The sequence below is a fragment of the Lissotriton vulgaris genome, chromosome 3_2 (genome assembly GCF_964263255.1).
Source record: "Lissotriton vulgaris chromosome 3_2, aLisVul1.2, whole genome shotgun sequence".
NCBI classification, from domain to species: domain Eukaryota; kingdom Metazoa; phylum Chordata; class Amphibia; order Caudata; family Salamandridae; genus Lissotriton; species Lissotriton vulgaris.
In genome coordinates this window covers 192194212-192210316 of record NC_141690.1, presented here as the reverse complement: position 1 = coordinate 192210316, position 16105 = coordinate 192194212, and the positions used below count along the sequence as shown (strand labels likewise).

At 48.0% G+C, this 16105-nt stretch overlaps 1 protein-coding gene across 1 annotated transcript in view; it reads right to left on the bottom strand.

Annotated features, from left to right (window-relative positions):
* Nucleotides 1-16105, bottom strand: part of POLN (DNA polymerase nu) — a 2377116-nt gene that overhangs the window by 1114712 nt on the left and 1246299 nt on the right. The gene's annotated exons all lie outside the window — the stretch shown is intronic.

Sequence of the window (16105 nt, the reverse complement as noted above, 5' to 3'; positions counted from 1 at the left end):
AATAAAAGAGCATGGTCCAATCATGGTCTATTCTACACTATTGCCTTGTATACGTTTATTGTATATAAATAAATCAATTACAATAATAAAAGAGCATAAAAAGATCAAATCCAGTAAAACAATGAATGAGAAAACCCATGCCCAGTACAAACTAATTCAACAAGGAATTAGAGTCAGACTCCAAATTTGTTAACATGACATAGGTTAAATCACATGACATAGGTTAAATCAAGAAATTTGATAAGCTTTGTTATAAAGATTTCGCTTTGCAAGGCAAAACGAAGATTAATGGCACCTTTCATCAACTGAACATTAGCAGCATTAAACGAGTCATGCAAATAATAGCAGTTTCGGACAAAGACAAATCATGGGGCTGAATCTGATTCAGAACCTATGTTTCCAACCGAATCGGATACATTTCCGAATGACCGATTACGATGCAAGGAAACTTTTCGGATTGTCCGATTCAGTTCCGATTGGCATTCGGACAGCCCGAGTTGTTCGGAGCTGAATCATACAGCTCTATTGGCACGGTTTCTGACTGAGAGATTACGATGTCCGATTCTGACAACCGCTCCGAATCGACACAAAACGGCTGTCAGAACCTGACTTTGGGGCCCCCTTCACCTGTAGGCTTCCAGTTGGGGCCCGTGGGAGAGCCCAAAGGACCCTTCTTTCCAATCATGCACCATGTGGCAGGCACCATGAGGTGTCCGCCACAGGGTGCAAGATTTTCCCCAACCACCCCTTTTTTCAATGGGAGCCTGTGTTCTTGTTCCGAACACAGGCTCCCATTGAAGTCAATGCGCGTCCGACCGAACGATGTTCTAAAGTATCGTAATCGGTCGGTCGGACTCACAGAACCAGATTCAGTCAGAAACGATTCCGAAACCGACTCTTCCGACTGACATCGTAATTGGACCCTACGTGTTCCAGAGATTCCTTGTAATAACTACAGAGTCTGCATCTCTGGGGTTTAGTGCCTTTAAATTGCCATAATCCATTGAACGATTCAGAAAAGGGGGTGGTGATGAACAGAGTGTCTGAATTAAGCAGACCACTCTTACCCAGTCCAAAGATCAGGGCTTGATCCATCGCACAAGTTACTACTTGTGTAACGATATATCTGTAAGAGACATTAGTTAGTGATAGATTCCTTACCTTAGAATATCCCCAGGCGTCAGACTGGATCCGGAAATTTTTGCGTAGCAATACCCCTGCGCGCTGGTAGGCGTCGTCTGCGGCTCCGCGTCCGTCGTCGGCGTCGTGAGCGCCGGGATGACGTCATCGGAGTATATAGACGGCGCCCATGCGCGCTGACGTCAGTTCTGATAACACAGCTTTTCCGCGCCAGATACGCAGAGCCATGATAGAACTAACACTGGTGCCATTGAAACTAGGGCCCTGAAAGGGGATGACCTTAACCCTAAATATCGGTTCGCAGAACGGGGAGGATGGGAGGGCGGTAAGGAATCTATCACTAACTAATGTCTCTTACAGATATATCGTTACACAAGTAGTAACTTGTGCATCTGAAAGAGACACGTTAGTGATAGATTCCTTACCTTAGAATAGATACCCCAGCAATACCAACCCCGGTGGTGGGTCTGCAAACCAATATCACACCAGAAAGTCCTGGAGGACGGAACGGCCAAAGAAGCCATCCCTCCGGACTTGACTGTCCAGGCAGTAGTGTCTTGCGAACGTGTGCAGCGAGGCCCACGTGGCTGCCTGACAGATGTCCTGCAGGGGGACACCGCGGCCCAGGGCAGTAGTCGTTGCCGTGGCCCGAGTGGAGTGAGCCCGCAATCCAGCCGGGGGCTCCTTCCTCGCCATGGAGTAGCATGCTTGGATGCACAAGATGATCCACCTGGAGATGGTCCTCTTGTGTACAGCCTTTCCCTTCTTCGCGCCCACGTAACCAACGAAGAGTTGGTCATCCACCCGGAATTGGCGAGTGCGGTCTAGGTAGTAGGAGAGCGCACGTTTTGGATCCAGACGGTGGAGCCTCTCCTCCTCTTTCGAGGGATGCGGAGGCGGAAAGAAGGTGGGCAAGGTGATGGACTGCCCGATGTGGAAGGCCGTGACAACCTTGGGCAGAAAGGAAGGTCGTGTACGCAACACCACCTTATCAGGATGAACAGACAGGAAAGGCGGAGAAGAAGAAAGAGCCTGGAGCTCACTCACCCTCCTGGCAGAGGTGATGGCAACCAGGAAGGCCGTCTTCAGCGTAAGGAGACGAAGAGGACAGTTATGAAGTGGCTCAAAGGGAGCACACATCAGATAGGTGAGAACAAGATTGAAGTCCCACTGGGGCATCACGAAGGGAACAGGAGGGAACATGTGCGTGATGCCCTTCAGAAATCTACTCACTATAGGGGACTTGAACAAAGAAGGCTGATCTGGTAGCCTCAAGAAGGCTGAAAGAGCAGAAAGGTACCCTTTAAGAGTGCCCAGAGCAGAGCCCTGCTGGGCAAGGGAAAGAAGAAAGAGCAGCACTTCCGAAAGGGGTGCAGAGAGGGGATCCACAGCCTTTGCTGCGCACCATGCCACAAATCTATTCCACCGGCAGGCGTATACCGACTTTGTGGAGGGACGCCTGGCTGCCAGAATGATGTCACAGACTTCGGGAGGCAAGTCAAATGGCCTCAACTGCCGCCGCTCAATCTCCAAGCTTGTAGGTGGAGACTGGACAGGTTCGGGTGCAGGACCGTCCCCTGCTGCTGCGACAGAAGGTCCTCCCGAAGAGGCAGACGAATCGGGGGATCGACTGACATGCTGAGTAGCTCGGGATACCAGTATCTTCGAGCCCAGTCCGGAGCCACAAGGATAACTTGGGCCCGGTCGTGCCTGATCTTCTTCAGCACTCTGGGCAGAAGTGGTATAGGCGGAAAGGCGTACAACAGGCCGCAGCTCCACTCGCGACGAAAAGCGTCTCCGAGCGAGTGCCGCCTTGGAAACTCCAACGCGCAGAACTGCTGACATTGCGCGTTCTCTTCTGTGGCGAATAGATCTAACCAAGGCTCTCCCCACTGTCGAAAGAGACCTTGCGCCACGTCCGAGTTCAGACGCCATTCGTGATCCATCATGCACCGGCGGCTGAGTTCGTCCGCCCTGGCATTCAGAGAACCTGCCAGGTGTTGAACCACCAGAGTCACGCCCTGATGTTCCAGCCACTGCCAGAGGCGCAGAGCCTCCTGGCAAAGGGTCCACGACCCCACACCGCCCTGTTTGTTGCAGTACCACATGGCGGTGGTGTTGTCGGTGAACACTTGCACCACGCTCCCCCTGACAGAGGGGAGGAATGCCTTCAGTGCAAGACGAATCGCCCGCAGCTCCAGAAGGTTGATGTGGAGCCGGGACTCCGCCGGAGACCAGAGGCCTCTGATCTCCGCCTCTCCCATGTGGCCTCCCCAGCCCTGGAGGGACGCGTCCGTCACAACTACGTGCTCCGGCTGGGGTAGAGAGAGGGGTCTGCCACTGACCCAGTCGCGGTCCGTGAGCCACCACTGCAGTTGCTTCGCAGTGCCCTCCGAGATCAGGACATGATCGGACAGGTTGCCCTGATGCTGGGCCCACTGAAACTTCAGGTCCCACTGCAGAGCCCGCATCCGCCACCTGGCGTGACGCACCAGAAGGATGCAGGAGGCCATCAGTCCCAGAAGCCGCAGCGTCAACCTGACCGAGACCCGGGATAACGGCCCGAAGATAGGAATCAGAGCCTGAATATCCCGAACCCGCTGCTCGGGTGGGTAAACCCGAAACTGCGCCGAGTCGAGAACCGCTCCGATGAAGAGGAGCTTCTGAGAGGGACACAGGTGTGACTTCGGCACATTGATGGAGAACCCCAGCAAGTGCAGGAGGTCGGCCGTAGTCTGGAGGTGGCTGACGACTGTCTGGGGCGAGCCCGCCTTCAACAACCAGTCGTCGAGGTAGGGGAAGACTGATACCCCTTGCCTGCGCAGATGGGCTGCGACCACCGCCATCACCTTCGTGAACACCCGTGGGGCGCTGGTAAGGCCGAAGGGGAGCACGGTAAACTGAAAGTGCTCTTGGCCTACCGTGAACCGCAGGTAACGCCGGTGGGCCGGCAGGACGGGGATGTGGAAATAGGCGTCCTGCAAGTCCAACGCTACCATCCAGTCTCCTGGGTCCAGGGCAGCCAGGACCTGAGCCAAAGTGAGCATCTTGAACTTCTCCGTCCGGAGGAAGCCGTTGACGTTCCGCAGATCCAAGATAGGGCGTAGGCCCCCTTTGCCCTTCTTGGGTACCAGAAAGTAGTGGGAATAACAGCCACGTCCTACTTCTGGCCCAGGAACGCGCTCGATGGCCCTCTTGGCCAAGAGGGCCGAAACCTCCTCTTGCAGAAGTTGCAATTGATCCCCCGACACACGGTGGTATTGAGGTGGCATGGATGGAGGGGAAGACTCGAAGGGGAGGGAGAAACCCCTTCGGACAATTTGCAGCACCCACCTGTCCGAAGTGACTGTATGCCAGTGGGAGAGGTGATGGCGAACCCTGCCTCCCACAGGCGTCACATGGGCCTGAAAACTCGGACTAGGAAGGTTTTGAGGCGGGGGCTGCTGAGGGAGGTGTGGACTGGCCTCGCCGCTGGCCCCGACCACCGCCACGGCGGTTCCCACGGCCGCCACCGCGTTGCTGAACATTCTGCGGTGCGTGGCTGACGGTCCGTGGTGGGGCGCCCCTTCCGTGGCCACGAAAGGAGCGAAAGGCACCCGATTGCTGGCGTGGGGCCGCAAGGCCCAAGGACTTGGCCGTGGCCCTGGAGTCCTTAAAACGTTCCAGCGCATGGTCTGCCTTGTCGCCGAAGAGGCGACGGCCATCAAACGGCATGTCCAGGAGAGTGGCCTGGACATCGGCCGAGAAATTGGCGGACCTCAACCAGGCGTGGCGTCGAACCGCCACCGTCGTTGCCATCGCCCTGCCCAGTGAGTCCGTGGTATCCAGCCCACACCGGATAGAAAAGCGTGCCGCATCTCGGCCGTCCGCAAGGGTTTGGCTGAGTTTAGCCCTGACCTCCTCAGGGCATTGTGGCAGCACCTCCGCAACCGTGTCCCACAGAGTGTGGGTGTAGCGGCCCAAGAGACAGTTGGTGTTCACTGACCGGAGCCCTAGGCTCACAGACGAGAAGACCTTCTTCCCGAACTGCTCATATCTCTTGGATTCCCTGTCGGGCGGGGCCGACGGGAATGCGGTCTGGGAGTTGGAGGCCTGGATGACCAGGCTCTCGGGGGTGGGGTGGGTGGACAAAAAGCAAGGGTCGCCCGGTGCCGGGCGGTAGCGTCTGGCCACGTTCCTATCCACAGGGGGACCTGTGGCGGGCTTGGACCAAGTGCCCAGCAGAACGTCACACAAGGCCTCATTGAACGGCAGAAGGGGCTCCGCGGAGCCGGACTGCTGTTTGAGTACCTCAGTGAGGAGATTAGTCCTCACGGCCGCGACGGGGAGCTCAAGGTTTAGGGCCTTAGCTGCCTTCGTCAACACTACACTGTAAGCAGAACCCGCCTCCGAAGCCACAGTCGGGGGCGACGTAAATCCAGTGTCTGGCGAGGTGTCAATACCACTGGCCTCCCCAAGCTCATATGTCCAGTCCTGATGAGACTGGCAATCACGTGCCAGAGGGTCCTCGGACCCCTCCCATTGCTCCTCGTCACCCGGCTCCTGGAGACCAGGATTAACAGCCAGGGCCTCCTCGTGGAGATAGAACTCTCCGAAGGCCGACGGAATCGGCGCCCAGCGGCGCCCCTCCGACACCTGAGCAGGACCGTAGGAAGCATTGGGGTCGGCAACCACGTCGGCTGCCAGGGACGACACCTGAAGGGACGTCGCCGGCGAGGTCGTAAGGTCGACCGGCGAGGTCCCGGATCCGGAGCCGGATCCAGCGAGGTCGCGCGGCGCCGGGACCGAAGTCGCCAGCGGCGCCGGGGCCGAAGCACCCGACGTCGTCGGGGCCGAAGCGCCCGACCCGGAAGGACCTCCAGACGGAGCCGATCGGCCCGAAGGCGCCACGGGAACCGACTGAGGAGGGAGGGCCCTCATGGCCATGAGGTACCTCTCGACCTCCTCCTGCGACGCGCCGTGCCCAGGGACCCGAAGGTGTGGGGCAGGCGGCGACGCTTGCGACCCCCGCGGAGCCGCGTGGGCGGTGTCGCCCGAATCCCCGGTCGCATTGAGCGAGCGACGGGGCGGGTCGGAGGACCGATGGTGTCGCTCCGACCTCTCATGCCTCTTACCTGAGGACTTGGAACCAGACGATCGGTGTCCACTCCCGGAACGTCGATGACTCCGACCTCGCGACCTGTCCCTCGACCTCCCGTGGGACCGGGACCGGGACCTGGAGCGGCGCGGGGCCGACTGCCTCAGCTCGAGACGCTTGCGGGACCGCTCCCGCCTAGCCTTCGACGTCAGGGCCCGGCAGTCGGAGCAGGTTCGATCGTCGTGGTCGAGGCCTAAGCACTTCAGGCACCGGCGATGGGGGTCCGTGACCGACATGAGTCGGCCGCACTTCGAGCAAGGCTTGAACCCGGGCATCCCTGGCACCGATAGTCGAGAATCGACTAACTAGAGGATCAAAAAGATCAAAAAAGTTTTCAGTCAAAAAGTGACTGGGGGTAGAGCTTCTTCCGGATCTGCGCTAGCTGGCGCGGAAAAAAGAAGAACTGACGTCAGCGCGCATGGGCGCCGTCTATATACTCCGATGACGTCATCCCGGCGCTCACGACGCCGACGACGGACGCGGAGCCGCAGACGACGCCTACCAGCGCGCAGGGGTATTGCTACGCAAAAATTTCCGGATCCAGTCTGACGCCTGGGGATATTCTAAGGTAAGGAATCTATCACTAACGTGTCTCTTTCAGATACCGTTATTTAGCTCACTGCACCATCCCAGCTCAGAACCTGGCTATATGCAAATTAGTCTGTCCCTGGCCCAGTGCATCATGGGAACAGGGCAGACCAAACTATCAAGCCAATTCTTCACCAGAAAGGAGACAAGCTTCCGGGGACCGGTTTCTGGCATTTCAGCCGTCGTCGGCCCGGCTTGCTTGAATCCTGATGGTGCAGTGAGCAACGGGTGTAATGCCAGAAACCGGTCCCCGGAAGCTTGTTTCCTTCCCAGTGAAAGAATTGGCTTGGTAGTTTGGTTTGCCCTGTTCCCATGATGCACTGGGACAGGGACAGACTCATTTGCATGTAGCCAGGTTCTGAGCTGGGATGGTGCAGTGAGCTAAAAAACGGTGATGGATCAAGCCCTGATCTGTTGACTGGGTAGGAGTATTCTGCTTAATTCAGAAACTCTGTCCATCACCACCCCCTTTTCTGAATCGTTTCGTCCACCATAAGCGTGGAAGGGTATGCTCAGATGTGAGTCCCTTGCTCATTGCACCATCAGGATTCAAGCAAGCCGGGCCGATGACGGCTGTAATGCCAGAAACCGGTCCCCGGAAGCTTGTTTCCTTCCCAGTGAAAGAATTGGCTTGGTAGTTTGGTTTGCCCTGTTCCCATGATGCACTGGGACAGGGACAGACTAATTTGCATGTAGCCAGGTTCTGAGCTGGGATGGTGCAGTGAGCTAAAAAACGGTGATGGATCAAGCCCTGATCTGTTGACTGGGTAGGAGTATTCTGCTTAATTCAGAAACTCTGTCCATCACCACCCCCTTTTCTGAATCGTTTTGTCCACCATAAGCGTGGAAGGGTATGCTCAGATGTGAGTCCCTTGCTCATTGCACCATCAGGATTCAAGCAAGCCGGGCCGATGACGGCTGTAATGCCAGAAACCAGTCCCCGGAAGCTTGTTTCCTTCCCAGTGAAAGAATTGGCTTGGTAGTTTGGTTTGCCCTGATCCCATGATGCACTGGGACAGGGACAGACTAATTTGCATGTAGCCAGATTCTGAGCTGGGATGGTGCAGTGAGCTAAAAAACGGTGATGGATCAAGCCCTGATCTGTTGACTGGGTAGGAGTATTCTGCTTAATTCAGAAACTCTGTCCATCACCACCCCCTTTTCTGAATCGTTTTGTCCACCATAAGCGTGGAAGGGTATGCTCAGATGTGAGTCCCTTGCTCATTGCACCATCAGGATTCAAGCAAGCCGGGCCGATGATGGCTGTAATGCCAGAAACCGGTCCCCGGAAGCTTGTTTCCTTCCCAGTGAAAGAATTGGCTTGGTAGTTTGGTTTGCCCTGTTCCCATGATGCACTGGGACAGGGACAGACTAATTTGCATGTAGCCAGGTTCTGAGCTGGGATGGTGCAGTGAGCTAAAAAATGGTGATGGATCAAGCCCTGATCTGTTGACTGGGTAGGAGTATTCTGCTTAATTCAGAAACTCTGTCCATCACCACCCCCTTTTCTGAACAATCCATTGAACAGCAGGAGTGTAATGTACAAAAACCTAAATCTCATATACTTGATTTTACTAAGTGGTTTCAAGACAGACGTTAAGTATTCTTGAGAACCGTAGGTGTAGGTGTCAAGCAGTAACTCTGTATGTTTGTATTTCATAGTTGCGCACAAATCGATGAGATGATTATTGTTCACCAAGGTGTTCCTTGTTTACGTGACAGCATGCTCATCAAAGTCAACAAGTCTAAGGATGAGAGCTGTATTCTTTTAAGAGGTTGGTATTAGACCTGCCAGTCTTTGGGTCGGTTTTCCCCCAAAATATTTGACTTTTTCCTCATATTTTACTGATATTGTTTGTGCTGGTCTTAGGACTATGTACACTTTACCTCTGCTAACCAGTACGAAAGTGCATGGGTTTAGTCCTTAAAACATGGTAATAGTGGCGTATCCCCAATATTTATTTTCTTATAAGTCCCTAGTAAATTGATAATACGTGTACCCAAGGCATGTAAATTAAATACTATTGGTGGGTCTGCAGCACTGAGTGTACCACCCACTTAAGTAGCCCTTTAAACATGACCCAAGCCTGCCATTGCAGGGCCTGTGTGTTCAGTTTTAAACTGCCATGTCAACTTATAAAAACAACTTTTGCCAGGTCCAAACCTTAATTTTAATACATATAAGTCACCCCCAGGGTAGGCTCTGGAAGTCCCAGAGGGCAGGGTGCAATTTATTTAAAAAGTAAGCCATCTACTTTTAAGTTTTATATGTCTTGGAAGTGAAAACTCTTAAATTTGTTTTTCACTAATTTAAGGCCTAACTTCCCCATAAGATTGCATTGAAGTTGCCTTATCACATTTATTTAAGTTTAACTTCCAATGAGAAGGAATGACAAGTTCATGTTTGATGTCCCTGAAATCATCACAATTTAAAATCCCAACTTATGGTGAAGTTGGAGTTTTATTTAATTTTGAAAATGCCACTTTTAGAAATTTGCCATTTTCCTACTATAGCCATTTAGTGCCTGAAGCCGGTCTCTGGTCACATGACTTGGTATAGCTGACAGTTGAGCTTTGTGTATTCCTCTTAGGCAGCCAAAAACAATAGAGATCTTAGATGTGCCTGGATGGGCCATCACTGGAAGGATGGGAGGGAGGAGCTGAGCACAGCCCATCTGCACTTCAATAGGTTGTGTCCTGCCTCCACGCAAAAGGCTGCATACCCCCTGTGGTTAGTTTGGAACCAGGACCGGGAAGGAAGGATGCATAGGGACTTTAAAGAAATCCTCTAGAACCTCCTCCCATACTTCAAAGGCACAACTGGGTATAAATACTGGAACTCAGATCAACTCTTCAGTACATTTCTGCACCTGTGGATACTCTGTCAGGAGGAAGTACTGTTGTGCGACTACAAGGACTGCCACTCCACTGTCTCTTTTGTCCCAAGGCTGATCAAAGCCCAACATTTGCTTGAATTATTTGAGTTGATTGCTTCACCATGTAGGATCTAGCCTTGTGGACCTGTTTAGCTTTAGTACTTCTTATTGTACTTCTGTATAGATGTTTAGATTGTTTGAGCAACTCGTTAACGTGTTCAGTGGTGGATGTTTTCAGCAAGCTTCTTAGTGTTAGATGATGATGCTGTTTAGCTGTCGGAATTTCTATGACATGCGTTACGAGTCAGATGGTTGAATCTAGCATTACTACTAGCCAAGGAGCTGAAAAAATAAAGTTACGGGTAGCATTAAGGAGCTGTTCCCAATCGAACATCAAGGATCGTGTGGAGCACACAGCCTTTATGATAGACTGCAGAGGTTGAGTTATAAATGGATGAGTAGTTATTGGAGAAAGATTAAGATTAAGAACAATGCTCAATAAAATACACTGATTCTTGATCAAATGTCATAACTGGTAGCTAAAGATAGACAAATTAAGTATTGATCAAAAGTAAAGCTCAAAGTGATGTGCTGTGAATTATGATGCCTCTTCGTTCTGGATATTTTTTCAAACTCAAGACAAAGGTTGAAGTAAGCAGAGTGTTATCAATCATTGTTGAATGATTCCATTAGACAAACGTGGGTTTCACAGGCTGGTCATTAGAAAATCTGCCGTTCAGTGACTGCAATCCATTGTTTTACAGTAGATTAAACAACTAGTCTGCATCAGATGTTGTTTTAAGTTTGGGCTTGTTTGTCATAAGAGGAACAATATTGCATACAGAGCCAGAAGAGTCGGCACTGGTTCCGTTAACAAATTGTTGTTCATCAGGGCTAAAAGACCACAGCTGTCTCTGCCAATTTTTGATTTGATAGTTGGCTTGCCAAATGTTGAAGAATTAGAGAAGGCAAATGATGTAGTTTTCCACGACTCTTGAGGACATATCACATGAAAGGTATTTAAAAAATGTTCAAGCGACCCACCACTAAGAGCGAGTTGGCAGTCAATCTCTGCAATGATCCAGGAGCAGATTTGTAGAACAGTAGCTTGACTGAGTGAAGTACTTGGGTTCCTGTTAGGTTAAATAACAAGAACTCCACATGTTGGGGCAACTGCTACCTGTAATGAGGTTATTCGTCTGCTGAGTTATTATTAAGGATTATTTGTACATTTTCCTGGATATTGAAGCTGAAGTGGTCAAGGTCTCTTTAACTCAGGAGAACTCTCGACAGCCAAGAGGCACTGCAAAAAACGTGAAAGATAATGGACATCTACCAACACCCGTACTGACAAAGTCATTTGGAAAAAGAGCTCAGCATTTAATAAATGATTGGTTCGGACTATCTGAGCCAAGTATAATCATAAGCATACCCCATCCTCCAAAACCCCTTTTAAATACATCTAGATATAGTGCACGCTTGCTCATCCTGAAGCAGTTATCCCTACTCAATAGCAGTGTTCGGCTCTTTCTGATTTCATCAAGATAAAATTACAAGGTTACTCAGATTGGTTCTCTTGACATGACTTTCAGTTGTGTATCATCCCTGCCCTCTTCTATTCTTATTTTGCACACTTCAATTTCTGTCTAGTCATCTTTTGATTCTGTAACCACTGATTATATTCTTTTGACTATTTTTTTAATCTCTTCTGGTTCTTCTCTATAGAAGGTGCAATAGCAGTTACTGTTTCTCTTGCTTTATTTCAGACCTTGATCTGCAATACTTCATTCCACTCAACTCTGGCAAGGTACCTACTGAATAGAAAAAGGCACTTGTCATCCCCCTTCAGGAAAAGGTTTTTCTTGACCCTCAGTCTTGTCTAATTACTGACCCACCTCTCAACTACCACTGACCTATAGTGAGACTCATGCTCTATAGAATAACTTTTGGTCGGACTTCTTCCCTAAATTCAGTACTGAGAAAGCACTGATTGATGTAACCAATTCCGTCATGTGGATCGTAAACACTAGTTAAGCGGGGCCTGGCCAGACCTTCCTTTGGTCTGGCTCCCCCAATTAAAAGGCCAGAAACTGAGTTTATGTCGTTAAAAACATAGGGGGTGATTACTATGGTGGACCGACTTGAGTCCGCCCGCCATCGTCACGGGAATCGGGACCGCCCGGCCTCATGGCAGCGGTTCCGCACATGCAATTATAATGTAACCACCACTGTGGCGGTCGCATTGTGCATGTTTACCATTGCGGCAGGTGTTGCTGGCTGCAGCACCCACCGCAATTGCAAAAATGCATGTTGTGCATTTTCCTGCACCACATGGCAGGCACCACGCGGTGCCTGCCACCTGTTGCATGGAAGTGCCCCCCAAGTGCACAATTGCATTGCCTCTGCACAAGTGGGTCCCGCAACGGGCCCCCAAAGTCAATCTCCGCCCACCTATGAATGGCGGAGGAATCGCCATTTAAAGGCAGGCGGAATGCAGCATCCTAATGTGGTGGAAAGTGGCTGCTAGGCACCGCCATCATTCTAGGTATGCTGGCCGGGTCCGACAGGCAATCGTAATGATTGCCTGTGGTGGATGGGCTTTCGATCCACCTTATCTGGTCGGTGGAGAATGGCCGCATGATGGCGGTGAACCCGCCACTGCCTTTTTGTGCCGGAAAGGCCGGAACAAAAAGGAAGTGGGAAAGTGCCATTGTAATCCCGCTGTCGAAAAAAGCCCGTTGGGGCATTACTGTGGGCCTTCCGAATGTTGGACGGGCTCTCCGTTCATGATGTAAGCCATTCGGAAGACTGATTCAGATTCCCTTCCAACAAGCTCATCGAAATGGCTCGGTCGGAAAGGGAATCCGAATCGGGCCCAAAATATGTGGTCTTCAACCCAGTTAGCATGGCGCGTTCCAATCCTTGTCTGAATGGTAACCCGCTTGAGAGGGTAGCCGTATTTGAATATTTAGGTGTTACCCTAACTGAAAAAATGGACTGGGGACCGCAAATTGAAAAACAAAACCTTAAGTTAGCCCAGACTACAGGGGGGTTGGCCAAGCTATATAGGAACTCTTTCCATAAACCCATTGGTCCAATAGTGTATATTTATTTAAGTGCAAACCAGGGGTGCCGCAATATATGGGGCCGAACTTTGGGGGCATAGCCCTACAAGAAATATTATCAAGTCTGAGAATAATTGCATTAGGGAGTTATTGGGTCTCCCTTCCAGTACCCCACTCGTTCCTCTGCTTTTACATTTAGGGGTGAGGCCAATCGCAGAGCAAATAGGTCTCAGAGGGCTAATCTTTTGGTGTCGCCTTTGGGTGACCCTGGACATGACTGTATAGAGGTCAGAGCTAAAAGAGGTAATAGGCCTTCCGGGTGCAGGGAAAATAGTGTGGTTTGCATACATTAGGGACACATTACATAATATTGGAAAAAATGAGCTTATGGAGTAACCCAGAGGTAGCATGTGCTGCAATCACAAGGAATGAACTGGTCAGGAGTTATAGGGAAAACAAATATGCTTATCTACATGAGAGCTCAGCATTTGGTTCTCTAACAGTTACCTTTATGAGAATGAATATTAATGAATTCATTGATAATTATGGTAGTTGTGCAATTCATTTTTTTAGGTGCGAGATAATGGGGGTGAGGATGTGAAGTAATTTATTTATAATTAACTATTAATTAGTTGTTAATTATTATTATTTAATTATCTGATCATTAATTATGTTAATTGTTTAATCACATTATTTTTAGATGTGGGTTGTGAGGTTTATAGGGATAAAGGGTGGGGAGTAACTTCATTTGAATTAATTAATACTTTGTGTTAAATACTATTAGTTATTAAATTGACAATTTATTTTAAATCGTATTTTTTAAAATAAATAATTGTTTAATTGATAATTGACTGTTAATTGTGCAATAAACATTTTTGTTTTAGATTTTATATGTGGGTTTTTCTTAGGGGTATGGGTTGGGAAGTAAATTGATTTTAAGTAATACATTATTTAATTGATATTAATTAATAATGTGATTATTAATAATGGTAATTGACTAAATAATTTACTGTAAAGTTTTATGAGTGTTTTTGTGGAGGTATATTGTGGGAACACCATTACTTATAAATCATTAAGAATAATTGATAATTGGTTTGTTGATGAAAATATGTATAGTAATAGTGTAAATAATTTTTATTTGAAAGTTATGTTTTAGGTGCAGTTACAGAATTTTTGTGGAGTTACAGGACGGGAATAAATTAAATAAAATTTAAATAATAATTTCTTTTGTTAATAATATTAGTAGGTATTTGTGTTATGTTTTTACCATTGTAATATGTTTATTTTTTTTATTTTACTATTACATAAATTTGGTATTTAAAAAAAACATATTTATATTTTTTTATCTATTTTCGTTTTTTAAGTCATTTTATTTTGTTCAAGATATTTTGTTTGGTTTTACTGTTTGGAGTAGAAATTGTTAATTTTACCCTCCGCTTACCAACATTTTCACTACTGATGCACTAATTGAAGTAGGAATAGTAAATTTTACCCCTCCGTAATCCAACACTTACCTTACTGTTGTACTGACTGGAGTGGGAATAGAAAATGTTACCCCTCTGCTAACCAACACTTTCCTTACTGTTGCACTCATTGGAATGGGAATAGAAAATGTTACCCCTACGCAATCCAACACTTTCCCTATTATTGTACTGGTTGGAGTGGGAATAGCAAATTTTATCCCTCCTCTATCCAACACTTTCCCTACTGTTGTATGACTGGAGTGGGAATAGTACATTTTAAACCCCTTCGCTATCCAACATGTTCCCTTCTGTAGCACTTATTTGAGTGGGAATAGTAATTTTACCCCTCCACAATCCAACACTTTCCTTACTGTTGCACTGACTGGATTGGGAATAGAAAATGTTATCTCTCAGCTAACCAACACTTTCCCTACTGCTGCACTTATTGCAGTGGGAATAGTAAATTTGACCCCTCCGCAATCCAACACTTTCCCTACTGTTGTACTGACTGGAGCGGGAATAGTACGTTTTACCCCTCCACTATCCAACACTTTCCCTACCGTTGTACTGATTGGAGTGGGAATAGAAATTTTAAGTCCCTTCGTTAACCAATACTTTCCCTACTGTTGTACTGGTTGGAGTGGAAATAGTAAATTTTAAACCACTTCGCTATCCAACACTTTTCCTACTGTTGTACTGACTGGAGTGGGAATAGTAAATATTATCCCTCCGCTATCCAACACTTTCCCTACTGTTGTACTGACTGGAGTAGGAATAGTAAATTTTACCCATCCACAATCCAACACTTTCTGTACTGTTGTATTGACTGGAGTGGAAATAGAAAATGTTACCCCTCCACTATCCAACACTTTCCCTACTTTAATTATGCCTGGAGAGGGAATAGTGAGTTGTGACCCTCCGCTATCCAGCAGTTTTTCTACTGGTGCACCTATTGGAGTGGAAATAGTTAATTCTAACCCTGCAGAATTCAATATTTTCCCTACTGTTGTACTAAGTGGAGTGGGAATAGCACATTTTTACTCCTCTGTAATCCAACATTTACCTACTGTTCTACTGATTGGAGTGAAAGTAGTAAAGTTTACCCCTCTGTACTCCAACAGTTTACCTACTGTTGTATTGGCTGGAATTGTTATAGTAAATATTACCTATCCACAATTATGTATTTTCAGTACGGTTGCATTTTGCATTGCGTGAAGGGGGAGTTGTAAGTTTTTTCATATTCATTATAATAGTTTGTGTAGTATTGTATACATTGTATGTAGAGGAAATAGTATAAGTATTAAGGTTTATATTTTATTACATATTGTTATAATTCATATTATTATGTTTTTATTTATTTAAAATTATAATATTTTTAGGTATTGATGTTTTTAATGTGTAAGATATATTTTCCTACATTTTTCCAATTTGAAGTTTTTTACTATTATAATTTAATTAGAACGTTTTGTTTTTAAAAGAATTAATTTTATTGGTACATATATATATATTCCAGTCAAACTTGCTCTACAAGAGAGGATGCCACACACAGCGTTGGATTTTGCCTTCTTTATTTCAGTTGGCAGTAACGCACTGAATCAAGCCTTTATAGTGTACGTTTTTACCATTTAGTCATACGCGTTCCGAGGACCATTCCCCTTGTTCACCGGCGTGGCACTGGAGAAAAGAAAACAGCGTTGCCGTGAGCTTTTTCAGGTGTTCAGAGTTTGTAAGACGGCCCACCTCGGTGTGTCACTCTTGCTCGGCATTATGGTTAGCGTAGTTGAGAGTTAAAGTAAATGGCACTGCTGTGTCTTTTCTTCCAATATTAAAAATCCC